We start from the raw sequence: 16,690 nt of genomic DNA, 5'->3' as shown, positions 1-16,690 counted from the left end.
AGAAGACATGGTTCTTACACACTTACTGCTTCACTGCAACCTGCTGCTATAACTTTTATTCATTTTATAAAATTTCGGGCTGAATCTCCCTGGTCTATTGCCAGTGGGTTGGAGGCGAGAGGGTGGGAAATATTGTGGAAAATGGTGTCAGGAGAACAATCAGACATATTCTTACCATTGGCAATATGGAATAGTCGGGGGAACATTTGCTAGCTTGTCCACCCACTGGGCAGCCTATCAGAGTGGAAAACCATCCAATCACGTTTTTCTAACTCTTCCTTAAAATTTCTCAGAATATTTTCTGTATTCAAAGACATTATGTGAAAAGAAGTCATGTTGTTGCTGCCTGTTGGGAGAAACATTGGAACACTGGCTGAAAGTCAAAATTGGACATAGCTGAATTACTAGCATAATCTCACACATAAAGAGCAGCACATGCATTGAAGCTCATGTAGCATTTGTTAAACTAAGTCCCAGCATTTGTCAGCATCTTCAAGAAAGGAAAGGGAAGAAATTAGGCAGGAGACCTTCCAGAATCAAACACAGAAACAGCTGAAGACCATACTTGAAGCATTTACTCCATTGCTCTCCACAGATGGGGCCAGACCAGCTGAGCTTATCCAGCGTTCTCTTTTGTTTGCTTTAGATTTTCAACATCTGCAGTGTTTTGTTTTTATTTGGCCTTACAGAATCTCCAGCTTCAGCAAAATGAAATTTAAATGTGCTGGAGACTAATACAAAGGGAGAAGACATGTTGCAGAAGCTGAATGGTGATAAAAGAAAATTTCCACTCTTCAGTATTAACTATTTTTTTTGTTTCCTGTATAAAAAAAGTAATTCATACATGGTGTAACTGTGAAGAGGTTTAGCAATTCCAGCTAGTGCGAGCCTGATAGTGATGCAACAGGGAACACTGCAGTCACTTACTGACGTTGATAGTCCACATCATTCCGCTGTCAACCCATACAGCGGAGAAATAAAACAATTTCATTTATTTATGTATCAAGTTGGGAAAACACCTCTAAAATCCAACAAGTTTACTTTGCAAGTGATAATGGGAACTGCAGATGCTAGAGAATCCAAGATAACAAAGTGTGGAGCTGGATGAACACAGCAGGCCAAACAGCATCTCAGGAGCACAAAAGCTGACATTTCCCACAACACATCCCTCACACCCCGTCCCCGCCAGAACCGCCCCCAGAGGATCCCCCTCATTCTCACATACCATCCTACCAACCTCCGGATACAACGTTTCATCCTCCAACACTTCCGCCATCTACAATCCGACCCCACCACCCAAGCCATTTTTCCATCCCCACCCTTGTCTGCCTTCCGGAGAGACCACTCTCTGCGCGACTTCCTTGTCCGCTCAACACTCCCCTCCAACCCACCGCACCCGGCACCTTCCCCTGCAACCGCAGGAAGAGCTACACTTCGGGTCTAGGCCCGAATCGTCAGCTTTTGTGCTCCTGAGATGCTGCTTGGCCTGCTGTGTTCATCCAGCTCCACACTTTGTTAGTTATCTTAGTTTACTTTGCAAGCCCATTCTGAACAAAACTAAGATTTGGGTTGAATCTCTGGCCCATTGCCAATAGGCTGGAGGCAAGAGGATGAGCGTGATGGTTGTTTGAATGGTGTGGCGTGTAAGGAGAAGAGTCACTCATTTTCTTACTATTAGTAATATGGAATAACAATGGGAATATTTAGTAGCTTGCCCACCTACTAGATAGACAATGAAAGTGGCAAGACCACTACAGGCCTCCGAGCAGGAGGGGTCCTGCATACTTTTTAGGGTAACTCACTCCCCTGGAAAGTCACCAACAGCGAACAGTCACCTCTGCCTCAACAGAACCACTGATGCTCCATGGCCACACATCACTTGCCCTTCCCTCCCTGATCACTGGGGGGACCTCTCCATGGTGGTGCAACCTTATCAGTTGCCACCATTAATGGTGATGCTACTGAGCTGTCAGCCTTCAAAAGGTGTTTCAAGCTTCCATTACTTATTTATTTTTGAAGATTTATCCGCAATAAATCTGTCCAGCTGGCTAAGGCAAAGACAGTGGACCAACAAACAGATAAATCCCTCACCCAGTTATTTTATTCAATGGCAGTTTGGTGGTTTCATGAATTACTGATGGAGTCTCAAGTGTTCTACCAATCTTCTGAACCTTATTGAAATAAAAAAACTTCCATAATTTGCCCTGACAATTTGATCAAAAATTCTCATTTAACTTCGAATGCTGCTGAATCTTTTGAGGCTTCTCAATCTTAAAAACACTACAAATCTTCTGGAAGGCAGCTGCCTTTGAATGCTTCTCTTGATTGAAAGTTAGATTTCCCTCAGTAGCAGATGCCATTATTCTGGGTGTCAGATTCTAAATGGGAAGACACTGGTGAAATAGTCTTGGCATATTGTAATGAATAAAATCTTAGGTCATTCATCCACAAGGCATGTCTCATACCAAAGATCAATGATAGAGGATCAAGGACATTGTTAGCAATAGTCTTTATTTCACAGAAAGCTTGTTAAATACTGACTTTTCACATCTTCATTCTCATTTTCATCATTGTAGATTTTGCCAAAACACACATTAAAAACTTGACCTTCCTTGAGGAGGGTTTACCCTTCAGCAGATGAGCACAGCGTCTCCAATTGAGGAGGTGCCAAAATGGAGGGTACGTGTAATCGATTATACATACAGAACTGGAAAAGCGCAGATATTTCAAAGGATCTTAAGACTGGAGCGGGCCACAGAGATGAAAACCAAGATAATGTTAAAATCAAGATGTTGCTTAACCAGGAGCAAAGGCAGGCCAGCAAGAAGAGTGGTGATGGGTGCGAGATGAAATGTGTGTGCAATATTTTAGTATTATTTATTTTTGGTTTTAAACTTGTGCCATCTGTTCTTTGCACCTGATCCAGTCAACAAAGCTTGTTTCTTCCAGAAACAGGAAAATGAGTGGACCCCTGTTGGGGGATCAAATGAGATTTGTCTGCGCTGTGACTATGGGAACGACAGAGACAGTAGCATGGGAAATGCTGGCTTCCAGCAGAGAGCGGCTGTGTCAATCTCAGGATGACCAATTAAAGAAGGAAGGTGAAATTCAGATGGGACCCTTGGTAAGTGTGGCATTTGATTCTGGAGACCTGGCTCCTAGAATGCAAACTAAAAAACAGAATACATCCATGTGAAGACATTTAATGATTAAACATGCAAGCATTTTTGTAGCCATCATGATTCCTTAAAAAAATGTCCAAGAGAGAAAATCCTTGGAGTTTATTTGGAAACTTCTTTTCATTGGGAGCATTTTTATGAGCAGTTTAAAAGATTCTATAAACTGTTGGGTGTTTTTGACCTGAGGGAAAGCACTCACTGACTGAAAGAAAATGCTTTAGCTTGGCAGTTTGCAGAAGTCTTGGCTGAAGCTGGATGTGTAAAATAGTTGCTCTTGAGAATTGGCGATTTGTTAAGAAATAGGTCACAGCTCCAGATCAGAAGTACTTGGCTAAACCCCTGAAGGGCTAGCTGAAGCTGAGAAAATCTAAGCACAGTGGTATGAAGACTCAAGCAAGAGGCTCTCGGATATTTGAGGCTAGGAATTAAAGCCACAGTTAAATCCAGCCATAGAGATGTGATAGAGAGGGAATTGTCCCTGATGGGAGTACTGTAAAGTCATGCTGCGGGGATTAATGGGATTATGTTTTACCATGTGTTTCAAAATCTTCAAACTTGTATATTTTATCTTCATTTCTTTTATGTAATAAACTTCAGATATTGTTAAAACTTCATCTGTATCACTTTAAATGTGTACTTCAGTGACAGATCACCTTGCTAAAACCAAAACAAAATCTGATTTACCAAGCTAGATTTCAGTCTGGGGTCTGACTTGTGCAGTAATGATTAATGGAGCTCCAAGCTTTAAATGAGCATGTTCTGGATAGAACCAGACAGTATAATAGGCCTGACATTATGCAATGTGATAGAATTAATGAATGGCCTCAGGTGTAAAGGCACCTCAGATAGCGAAGTTTGAATATTACATCCAGTTTGAAAGGGAGAAGCTTGGATCTAAGACTAATATTTTAAAGTTAAATTAAAGTAACTATGTGACATAAAAGCTGAGCTGGCTGAAGTGAACCAGTATTCTGGGAAACAGATCAGTAGACATGCAGTGGCAGACATTTAAAGGGGATGTTTCAGAATGTATATTCCTACTATGAAGAAAATGGCTAAATGAAGGACAGGCCCTCTGTAATTAACTGTAGAAGTTAGGGAAAACATTGAAGTTGAGAAATAAAAGCATCTAATTGCGTAAAGATGAGTGAAAAGTCAGGTGTTAGGGCTGATTATAAAGAATGGTAGAGAATGAGTAAAGGGATAAATCAGGATGGAACAGCAGCTAGCTATAAATGGAAAAAAAAGACAGCAAGAGTTTCCACAGGGATGTGAAAAGGAAAAGAGCACGTAAGGTGAGTGTTGATCCTCTGGAGATTGAGGATGAAAAGTTAATATAGATAAGGAAATGGCAGATGAAATAAAAAACTATATTGCTTCTGTTTTTTTTGTAGAGGTCTTTTAACTTGCTTATGGAAAAGATACAGTGACACTTCCTGCCATCTAGATTATCTCCTCAGGTTTACTACATTTTGTATATGAAACCAAATGAGTCAGCCCACACCATTAACAATTCTTCTGTGTCACTGTTGTTAGTTTAACACTATGAGGAACACATGTGCCCTAGTGCTTTAAACTTTGTTACTGACAGATGCCACAAATACTTTGCCGCTCATCACTCAATCCTTATACCAAGGAAGTCACTCGTTAGATTTCTGATATTTTACTCCTGGTTACCACTCCAATTAACTCTAGTATCAGTATTATGTGATTGCTTCTAGGGGAGCACACCGTCTCTCTTTCAGATGCTCAGATGTGACTGCTAGCAGCATACAATTGTTGAACAGTTTAATTTATTTCCAACAGCAAGATATCAGGTAGTCCTCAACATTGCGGTAACACAGAAATGTATCCTGAAGATAACTACACTAAGATGGGGACTAATGTTTCGTCTGATGGAAGTAAACTACAGCCAGACTCCTCAGTTCCACCAGAATTCTGATGTAAACTAAGCTCCTGATCCCAATCAATGTTCCTCATTAAGGAGTCCATCACACGGTCAGGAAGGTACAGGAAGAGAAAGTGGCTGATAGTACTTTTAAGCATCAGCCAAATTTCTGTGATTGATAATAAAGGATTTGATTTTCTTTTCAACTCTTGCCTTAACTGATGCAAATAACCTGTACTTCCAGTGCCAGCACTGGAATGGGTAAAGATGATAGGATCAAAAAATTGACGGACATGTATAATTGCTCTTCTACTCAATGGATATGTATTCCAATATTTTCCATTGCATTGACTCCATGTCCCTTAATACCTTACCTAATAAAAGATGTCCCTCTCTCTCTCTCTCACACACACAAATTTAAAATTTACAAATTCAGCTAGTATCTGTTGCTTACACAGGAGAGTAATCTATCATATCTATCACAAAAATATAAAACAAAGAACAGGGAATATTGGAGATTTGAAACAAATAAGAACAGAAATTACTGGAAAAACTCAGCAAGTCTGACAGCATCTGTGGAGGGAAAACAGAGCTAATGTTTCGAGTCCTGTGTGACCCTTCTTCAGAATTAGAAGTAACTGTAGTGTTGAGCTTAAAGATATCTCCAGACCAGATAGTTAAAGGTTAATTGTTGAGTGTTAATTGACATGACAATGAGCAATTGAAACACATGGAAAACTACATGAAAAACAGGGGTAGTGTAAAAACAGCCGGTCCTGGCTGGAAGGTAACTATGGCTGAGCCGGAGAACAGACTGTCGTGCAGAAAACACACACATCTGGATGTGTTTTTCCAACCTGTTTTCACACAACGAAATGCCTGGTAAAGTACTGAAAGTACTAAGAAATGGGGATACAGCACCTGACATTAGATTTAGAACAACAGTAATAAATCCGGGACTTTGTCCCAAACATTGAACTTTCACCATCAGGCTGGGGTCTGTGAGATCGGTTTCACGGAATCTGAGGTAGAGCTCCAAATGCCACCATCGCCAGTTCCTATGAGCTGAAAAGCAGTGAGACTCATTTGTTTGTGTAAGTATAAAGTAACTTAGATAATCGATTCATTTATTAGCTCGTATACAAAGCAGCTTAAGCTCGTAGATTTGCTTATTAGTTTGTATATATATTAAATTTTTGAAGCTAAAATGTGTCACGTGTCTCCCTGTATTCATTTTGGTCAGACCTCAAGGAGCTTGTTAGATACTTTCAGTGGAACAATACAGTCACCTACAAAAGTCTAGATGTAAAGTTGTGTGGTTATAAGAATGGTAATTCAACCTATCAAGCATACTTCTCTCACAAATCACTCCATCATTTCATCCAGCCTATTTAACATCCTCCATTACATCTGCAAAGATTTTCCCTGCTTTTGTCAAAGCCGAACAATTATTTCATGAACTCTTTGATCATCTTTGTATGAGAGAATTAACTTGTGAGTTAAATCCTGAAATTCCAGAGTTTTTTTTAAAGAAAGCTGTCAATTTCTAAGACACTTATTGCCATATCTGGAAGTCAATTCTATATTCATTTGTCAGTAGGGAAAATAAATCTCCAATTTTGGTTGAAGGCTGTTAAAAGGTTTTAATTAATATGGCACCTTGCTCAACCACCAGACATATCAAAAGCTCTTTACAGACAAATCAAGTATTTTTGCAGCACAGTCATTATCATACTGTAGGAAATTTAGCTGCCAATTTGGGCACAGGAAGATCCTACAAACATGTTATAATAGACATCATTTCTCTGGACTCCTCTGTTGTTGCTAAATTGTCAGGCTGTTAATCTGACATCAGTAGCGGGTAAGCAGGAATCTCCTTGCCAACTTCATCGCTGTCACTGACAGCTAACCAGGTTATTTGAACATTTTGGTATCAGATTTGGCGTGGAGATAAACTTCCAAGCAGGAAGCTTAATCAAAGACCTAGACACGTTATATATGGAAAGCACAATGATGAGGTAGAGAGATACAGGAAAGGAATTTCAAAGCTTAGGACACAGTTAATGATGCATGGACAATTGTCATGGATCAACAGTGATTGGTTGGGATGCACAGAGGCCATTATTAGGGGAGGATAAATATCTTCAGCAACTTACATGGATAGAGAGGCAAAGTCATGGAGGGATCTGAGAACAAGAATATAAATGTAAAATCAAGACAGTGACTGATCAGGAACCAATGCACATCAACAAGCAAAGAAATGAAAGAAGTCTGGGACTTGGTGATACTTAAGATGTGGCAACAGGGTGATAAGTTAAAAAAAAATGATGACCAATTACAAAATTGCAAAAATATGACCATGCTTTTAATATACTTTTTAAATGCTGTTGGATTCTGACACAAGGTCATATCTAGCTCACTCCATCACTTCTCAAAGATGATGAGGACTCTGCAGCAGTACCGGGTGCAACCAGTCAATAAGAAGGTAAGTATGACTCTGTGATGGAGAGCAGAAACTTTGACATATGTGCCATACACAAGATCATTAATAATCCCGAAATAAATATTACAGGTACCACCAGCTTTAAGAAATGGCTTACAAATACTGTGAACAGGAAAGGATTTAGAACAGACTTTAGTAAACTTATACTTAACTGTCAAAATTACTTCTACTTAAAATTGTGAACTAAAGTAAGACAATCAACTCACAGTCCACTAGCTCCAATGCAAAACCACTGAAAAATATGTATAAAGTGTCATGTGAATAAGCAAGAAAAAAAGAACACTGAGTAGCATATTAAACAAAGATATATCACTGCAGTGGTTTCTAGGAAGATACAAGTTTCAGATACCTACTCAATTCAACACTAACCCTATTGAGAAGACTGCAAGTCAAATAATATCAGTTTACTCTGTGCCAAGCCAAAACATCCATTTCTGATGGTACAAAGGAATTCTAAATTCTCTCCTCATAGCTCAAGTGTTAGACAACAATATGACAACAACAACAACAATTTGGCCACATAAAAGCATATATGCATACCAGCTGCATATATGAAATATAAATTCATATAAATGATTTGATTACGAGAGGGATACAATTATCATGTATTTCACATCACTGTGTTTAACAAATGTAGCACCTAATATTTAAATTAGGAAAGCTAAAGCTGCTCTGATTTTCTCTGCAGTGAAGATGCTCTCATTAAGTATATATCCACAATCCTTCTATAAAAATATACTTACAAAATATTTATTTATTAAACTTTTAATCACTCACCAAAGCACTGTCTCAGTTAGATAGAACAAGGTATCTGGCCAAGGGCTATTCCATAATCTCAGTGACTTCTGCAAGATAGCAAGGCTGTCTTTCAAATATTACCCGGGGCTTAAAGTTACTGTTGTTATTATCATCTGTGCCACTAGATAATCATTGTATTATTCTCAATGAGAAGACTCAGACGGACAAAAACACTTCACTTCCTCGGTGTGCTTTTATTTTTCCTGTACTGGTTAATTTATTTGCATTAAATTCCTCCCTGAGCTAATTTAACAGTCAATTTATTTGAAGTGATTTAATGACTACTAAAAAGGAAATGGTGGTGTAGTAGTAGCATCCCTGCCTCTCAGCCAGAAGCTCGGGATTTAATACCCACTCGAGGACTTGAGAGAGAGGTGTGTTATGATCCCAGCTAATGGTGATACCCAACAAGTCAGATTTCTAAGTGAAACCTGTCTTGATAGATCACAAGCCATTTTTTTGCAATGTGGAGGCCATGGCGGTCAGTTACTTAACACCTTCACACAAGTCTGCTTTGAACAAAAGAACATTAGTTCATTACACGAAAGCCTAAAAAAGCTAAACAATTTGACAAGATCTTTTCTCAAACAGCAAAATAAAAACTTAGCCCTTTTTCACAACATCCTTTACAGACACTTCAGTGACGTACCTTTTCTATCTTAATTCTCTAATTTTCTACAAATTTTCATGTGTTCCCTTCTAGAATCTCTGCACATTCACAAATGTCATTCTCTCTCTTACTATCTCGCCCAGAGATACATTAACACTAAATACCTCACAGACTTTTCATAACTGAGCTTTAAGAAAACTGTCTACTTGAACTGTTAAAAGAGTTTAGAGATTTCTTTCCAGCTCTGGTAGCCTTGAGATTTCTTTCCTGCTTAGATAGCCTGGTGACAGCCACAAACTGCAGTTATAAATCTTTTCTTCTCTACTGAAACATGGCCATCTGTACTCTGTCAAACATAAAAATTAAACTAAATAAACACTTCATCAATTAACTCCCCAAGTAGCTGACAAGATTTTTAGCTTAAGTCACACTTTTTAAAACAAAACTTTTAAAAAAACTTCACAGAACTAAAGCCAAAATCCAATTTACCTCTGCTTTAGAAACCAAATTTACAAATAATAATAACAATAATACAAACTTTAAAACTTATTGCCAAACAGGTTGAATAAAAAACTTGCACATCCTTCCAATATACATCGATAACAGGTTGTAAGATTGGGAGAGATTCCTGGTCGGCACATGATAGAAAGAAATCTGAGCTTCCACCACCGTCCAATGTTCCAGGCTACAACATGCATGTAAAGGTGTATGTTACCACAGCAATTTAGACCACTTGAATCTAGTTGGCACAACAGCCAGTGTGGATAGGATTGTTCCCAACAGCACAAAGTTCAATCCATATTCTGACTGTGGTGAATTCAAAACCACATTCATTTCCCAGCTTTTGATGGAGGTAATGACTCTTGCTTTGGGTAGAAAACTCAGGAAAGTAAATGACAACTAAAGAAGCCCCAAAGGGAACTGAAGGCAAGCGTGCTAAACAGTGCATTAAAATTCAGATGAAATAATCCTCTCCTAATCTAGAACTAAACCTTGATATCTGACCACTAGTAACTAATGGAAGAAAAGTTTAGACACAGTGCTAGCTTCATCATTCAGAGACAGCTGACATTATCCCTCGGATTTTGGAGATGAAAAATCACTCACACTTGCAGTTAAGCAATTGGTTTAAGTGAGAGAAATTGATCCCCTTCCAGGCAATGAAACTGGATTGTTCCCTGATGTGAGATTATTAGGTGAAAATGAAAATTTATGAGGACAGATTGAGTAGATTGGGGAGGCAATGGCCGAGTCATGTTATCGCTGGACTGGGCTGGTTTTGGGATGCGGTAGGGGGGAGGGAAGTTTTGAAGCTTGTAAAGTCCACATTGATACCACTGGGCTGCAGGGTTCCCAAGCGGAATATGAGTTGCTGTTCCTGCAACCTTCGGGTAGCATCATTGTGGGAATGCAGGAGGCCCAGGATGGACACGTCTGAGGAATGGGAGGGAAAGTTGAAATGGTTCGCGACTGGGAGGTGCAGTTGTTTAGTGCAAACTGAACATAGGTGTTCTGCAAAGTGATGCCCAAGCTTCCGCTTGGTTTCCCCGATGTAGAGGAGGCCACGACAGGACCAGTGGATGCAGTATACCACATTAGCAGATGTGCAGGTGATGAACAGCTGCTTGATGTGGAAAGTCTTCTTGGGGCCAGGGATGGGGTTAAGGGGGGAGGTGTAGGGGCAGGCATAGCACTTCCTGCGCTCGCAGGGAAAAAGTGCCGAGGGTGGTTGGGCTGAAGGGGAGTGTGGAGCAGACAAGGGAGTCACGGAGAGTGGTCCCTCCAGAAAGCAGATAAGGGTGGGAGGGAAAAAAATGTCTTTGGTGGTGGGGTCGAATTGGTGGAAATATCGGAGGATGATGCGTTGGATCCGGAGGTTGGTGAGGTTGTACGTGAGGACAAGGGGGATTCTGTTCCGGGGGGGGGGGGGGGGAGCTAATTTTATCTGTTTCTGTAAGATTATGCATGGAATGGATAAGATAGAGCAGAGGGGTTGTTTCTATTAGCACATGAAATTAGAACTGAGGGGCATAGCCTCAAAATAAGGGGGAAACAGATTTATGAATGTGTTGAGGAGGAACTTCTTTCCACAGAGGGTTGTGAATCTTTGGAATACCCTGCCCAGTGAAGCAGTTGAATGTTTTTAAGGTAAAGAGAGATAGGTTTTTGAACAGTAAAGGAATTAAAGGTTATGCTGAGTGGCTGGATAAGTGGATCTGAGTCCACCAAAAGATCAGCCATGATCTTATTGAATGGCAGAGCAGGCTTGATGGGCCAAAGGCCTACTCCTGCTCCTATTTCTTATGTTCTCAGTCAAAATACTGGCCAAAGACATATCATACAGTACATGTCAGTGAGACGGAAGGACAAAAATTTAAATTTCATTTTAATTTATTTTTTATGTCACCTTGTTTTGTGCCACTGAAGCTTTGCAGTTAACATTGCTGCCACAAAGCGCCAGGGACACAGGTTCAGTTCCACCCGGAGACAATGGTCCATTTGGAGGTTGTACATTCTCTGTGTCTGCATGGGTTTCCTCTGGGTGGTCCGGTTTCCACCCGCAGTCCAAGAGTGCGCAGGTTAGTTAAATTGCCTACAGTGTCCAAGGATGTGTAGGTTAGGTGAACCAGCCATAGGAAATGCAGAGTTGGGAGAGATGTGCCTGGGTGGGAAGCTCTTTAGAGGATTGATACGGATTTGATGGGCTGAACAGCCTGCTTCCGCACTGTAGGGAATTCTAGGTATCAAAGATCATAATGAAACACCTGTAGTAGTTATTGTACTAATTTCATTGTAATATGAACACAAGAACATAAGAACTAGGAGCAGGAGCAGGCCATCTGGCCCCTCCATTTAATAAGATAATGGCTGATCTTTTTGAGACTCAGCTCCACTTACCCGCCCAATCACCATAACCCTTAATTCCTTTACTGTTCAAAAATTTATCTAGCCTTGCCTTTAAAACATTCTGCAAGTAGCTTCAACCACTTCACTTGGCAAGGAATTCCACAGATTCACAACCCTTTGGGTAAAGGAATTCTTCCTGGCCTCAGCCCTACATCTGCTTCCCTTTATTTTGAGGCGTTGCCTTCTATTCCTAGTTTCACCTGTGAGCAGAAACAACCTCCCTGCCTCCACCTTATCTATTCCCTTCATAATCTTATATGTTTCTATAAGATCTCCCTTCATTCTTCTGAATTCCAATGAGTATAATCCCAGTCTACTCAGTCTGTCCTCATAATCCAACCCTCTCAACTCTGGAACCAACCAAGTGAATCTCTTCTGCACCCCACTCCAGTGCTAGTATAACTCTTTGAAGCTACAATTATAGTTAGTTAGAATATAACTCTCAATGTTTTAATAACATACCAATCCCAAGATTTATGATTCATATATCCATGGTGACGACAGTGCTGAAAGCCCACAGATCTGAGTGGTTTTTCCCCTTTTTTCTCAGTGCAACATTAGTATCGGGGGAACAGGGCAGATCTGCACAGTAGCTCAAGTCTTCTGATTCTTTTCTTTTGATATGAATTGTCTCTTCTCTCACACTCCTCCTGAAAAACACTGACTCCTTGCAAGATTCAGTTCCGTGGGTATTGCACACCATATTGAATATCAACCAAATGCAATTCATGTTTAAGCCTTGGCTATTTGCATCACAGTTAAACCTGATGCTGCATTATCTACCATCTGTATGTGCATTTAAAAGCAGCAGTAGGTTATTCCCCTTGAGCATGTTCTTCAATTCCATTTGTTCATGGCTGAGCTATATTTACCTTCATTTCTTCATATGCTTGGCTAACAGAAATCAGGGCAGAAGCATCTGTGGCAGGCAGATTGCTCAGAATGATGCTTTCCTTTATTTCTGAAGACACAGGGTGTCCAAATTTGGAGTGATTAAGTTTTAATTTATTGTTATCTTTTAATTGGGTTTATCTAAATGGGGCTTGTCTTTATTCCAACAGCATTCCAGTTGAATTTAGGCAAGTCGGGTGTGGTCTGTAGTCTGGGGGGGATTTGTTTGGTTTGTTGGTAATTCTGTTAATTTGTTCATTGTTAATGGTAAATAAATAAATTGTTACTTGTTACTTATAAAGTGGATGTCCAGGATATTTTTTCATTTAATCACTCTTTTAACAGATTATAAAGGCGAGGCAAGCTTCTCTGGGCATTTTGGGTTTAATTATTAGAAGCCAACTCCTATTCCCGGCCTTAACAGATTGGGGCTTGTGTTTCAGTTTATCTATGAGACGGGTTCGACTTTCCCCTTTTCCATAACACAAATCAGGTTGCCCTGCTATAGGAAAGATATTGTTAAATTTGAAAGGGTTCAGCAAGATTTACAAGGATGTTGCTGGATTTGGAAGACTTGAGTTATATGGAGAGGCTGAGTATTTTGGGACTGTCTTCCATGGCGTGTCAGAGGCTGAGGGGTGATGTTATGGAGGTTTATAAAATAATGAGGGGCTTGGATTGGGTGAATAGTCAAAGTCTTTTTCACAGCGTAGGGGAGTCCAAAACTAGAGGGCACAGGTTTTAAGCAGAAAAGGGGAAGATTTAAAAAGGACCTGATGGGCAGGTTTTCCCACAGAGGGTGGTGCATGTATGAAATAAGCTGTAGGGGAAGTGGTGGAGGCTGGTACAATTACAACATTTAAAAAGATATCTGGGAGGGCATATGAATAGGGAGGATTTAGAGAGATATGGGCCAAATGCTGGCAAATGGGACTAGATCAGTTTAGAATATCTGGTTGGCATGAATGAGTTGGACCAAAGGTTCTGTTTGGTTGTATAACTCTAGGACTCTGCTGGGTCTATCCTGCAGGTGGGACAGGACTACCCAAGGATGGTGATGGTACTGTCTAGTATAACTGTGAGGTATCATTCCATCTGCTGCAGGTGGGTCCCAGACACTACCAGGATCTCTGGCTTACGAACGCAGTGGCAATATCATTTGGCCACTGCCTCATCCTGATTTAAATTCCACAAGTTGTTCTGGTGGGATGTTCGAGAGTATTAGTCCTGACCTCTGGATTACTGATCTAGTGTCATTGTTACTTAAACACAGTCTCCTTCGGTCTGATTTCATCTATTTTATTGAGGTCCTTTCTTAGTGGTCACATACATACAACTGGATGGAGTGCGAGGCCATGCCCCAACTAATCATAGCCCCACAAATGAACTAAGAAAAAACTTCACAGGGCAATTGAGAATCAACCACATTGTGGTGGGTCTGGAGTCACATGTAGGCCAGATCAGATAAAGACAGGTTTCACCGGATGACGTGTGAACAAAAGGAGTTTTCACAACAACTGTCAATGATTTCAGGATCATTATTAGATTTTTAATTCCAGATCTGATCAAATTCAAATTTCACCATCTTCCATGGTGGATTCAATCGTAGATCCCCAAAGCATTACCTGGTTCTCTGGATTATTTCTGTCATCTGTCATCACCTCCCACTTCAATTAGCCTTTTCCTTTTAAGGTTGTGGCTTGTCGAAATGACCAAAAGTGGTAAATTCTAAGCTTAAATAGCAGCTAATTACAATTGAACGTTTTAGACTGCTGATTGTTTGGCTTATTGCTTTCAGAGAAGTCTAGGTTATCTCAAGGTCAGAAAAGAAAAGATACACAAAATGACTACCTTTCTTTTTCATGTTTTTTTTAAGAAAATGTTTACCAGTGCCTTGTCAATGTTTCTTACAATGTCTAGAGAGCTCTGTCTGAAGTGCACTAGGAATACTAAACTCAACAAATCAAAGTATGTACAGTTGGATGTCCCATGGCATTTCTTGTTCTAAGTCAGATGATAACATCTGTAAGGACAGCAGGAATAAGCCATATAAAGCAGGATGGTTATCGTCCTGGACTTGTTTAGAAAAGGTTAAGATGAATCAGTGTTACTTTTAAGGCCAGAATGTCCAATAGTGAAGTAAACATGGGGTGGACCATACAGGTATCAAATCTGAGGCTGTGGACATTTGGACTTTAGTCATTTGTATTCGTATATGTATAGTTCCTGTGTTTTGAAACGTGACATAAATATTTAAGTGGTGCACCAGAACTGTGATCAGTGTCACATTTTTATATTACATACACATTTCATGATTTGAAAGGAGAAATCAGTAGATCTATTTCTCTTGGCACTGCCTATTTTCTGCCTTGAAAGCACAGCAGCTAAAGCTGACAGCACGGGCAGATGGCATGATCCCAGTCCTGTGCCAATGTAACTCTGTCACAAGAATGACAGTCTTTGAATCTGGAATTGCTCATGTGATATCCCCCACCCTCAACCCCCAACACCCAACACCATGCTCAACCCACCAGCTCCGTTGTGGGAAGCAAATTCCCACGATGAAGGCTGACAGCTCACTAAGTTAAATCCTGGAGTGCCTACACCATGGTTGATGAGATCTATAAAGCAGCCACAGAGAACACAAAGCATCTCGGGCATCCTTGAACAATGAAAGCCAGTTGATGAAATAGGTGGACAAAATAACAGTACACAAACTTTTTCCAGAGATAGTAGGAACTGCAAATGCTGGAGAATCTGAGATAACAAGGTGTAGAGCTGGATGAAGACAGCAGGCCAAGCAGCATCAGAGGAGCAGGAAGGCTGACGTTTTGGGCCTAGACACTTCTTCAAAAATGGGTGAAGGGTCTAGGCCTGAAATGTCAGCTTTCCTCCTCCTCTGGCATTGCTTGGCCTGCTGTGTTCATCCAGCTCTACACCTTGTTATCTCAGTACACAAACTTCTTTCGTTTCCATCAACAGTACAGCTTCCTTCAAACTACATTTATCTACTACTTTCGCTAATATAGTCAGAATTCTCAATATTCTCTACAGGTGACTTTTTATACCGGATAATCTCTATGTCATATGCTTGCTGCATAAACTACTTCAACTGATTCAATATACAAATTGCAAAACGCATTACAGCTGGCTGATCTCCCATAACATTGCTGCTCAGTAGTCAAAGGCTGTTGTGATTATACCTGATAAACTGGTTGCCTCTGCTGAAGTGCTCCATGTAATGAATTAGTCTAAGTAGACCAATTAGCAGCTAATTGATTTTTAAAGGTTTTGTTAAATTGTCAACCACTAGGCTTTTCTTTTCAGGAACAGGCAAATGTTTTCCGAGATCAAAAAGGCCAGCTATTTTTAAAAAAACTTTATGTCCTTTTGTTTGGTTCACTTTTGACTTTTGTTGTGCAATTTACTTTGGATAGTGATACAACTTCCCAAAGTGTAGTGATCCATCACATAAACTATAATACCATCCATAATGCACAAGACCACAACACTGTGACACGAATGCTTAGGACACAGTCTACCAGGCTTTTAAAATTCATAAAACCAGACAGTACTGGAGAAACTCAACAGATCTAGCAGAATCAGAGATAGAAATAGAGTTAATGTTTCAAGACCAGTATGGCAACTATGAACATAGATCTGATAGACTGGAGTCAATACAGTGTGTAGCTGGTGGAACCCAGCAGGTCAGGCAGCATCAGAGAAGTAGGAAAGTCAACAGCCTGCTCCTGCCCCACCGAACTCATCTCCACCTATCTGGACTCCATTTTCTCCCCTTTGGTCCAGGAACTCCCCACCTATGTCCGTGACACCACCCACGCCCTCCACCTCCTCCAGGACTTCCAATTCCCTGGCCCCCAACACCTCATATTCACCATGGACGTCCAGTCCCT

General features: G+C 40.4%; 2 protein-coding genes across 3 annotated transcripts in view; one reads left to right on the top strand and one right to left on the bottom strand.

The window, feature by feature from the left end:
• LOC125454692 (neuronal vesicle trafficking-associated protein 1-like) overlaps positions 1-16,690 on the bottom strand; it is a 64,411-nt gene that overhangs the window by 42,946 nt on the left and 4,775 nt on the right. The window lies entirely within an intron of this gene.
• pigg (phosphatidylinositol glycan anchor biosynthesis class G) overlaps positions 6,065-16,690 on the top strand; it is a 98,330-nt gene continuing 87,704 nt past the window's right edge. Inside the window, exon 1 of the mRNA XM_048538526.2 lies at positions 6,065-6,161. The gene's annotated coding sequence lies outside the window, so the exon portion shown is untranslated. The remainder of the gene's footprint in view (positions 6,162-16,690) is intronic.

The sequence above is a fragment of the Stegostoma tigrinum genome, chromosome 1 (assembly GCF_030684315.1).
Source record: "Stegostoma tigrinum isolate sSteTig4 chromosome 1, sSteTig4.hap1, whole genome shotgun sequence".
Lineage (NCBI taxonomy): Eukaryota > Metazoa > Chordata > Chondrichthyes > Orectolobiformes > Stegostomatidae > Stegostoma > Stegostoma tigrinum.
The sequence above is the reverse complement of the archived record's forward strand: the minus strand, read 5'-3'. Positions and strand labels throughout refer to the sequence as shown.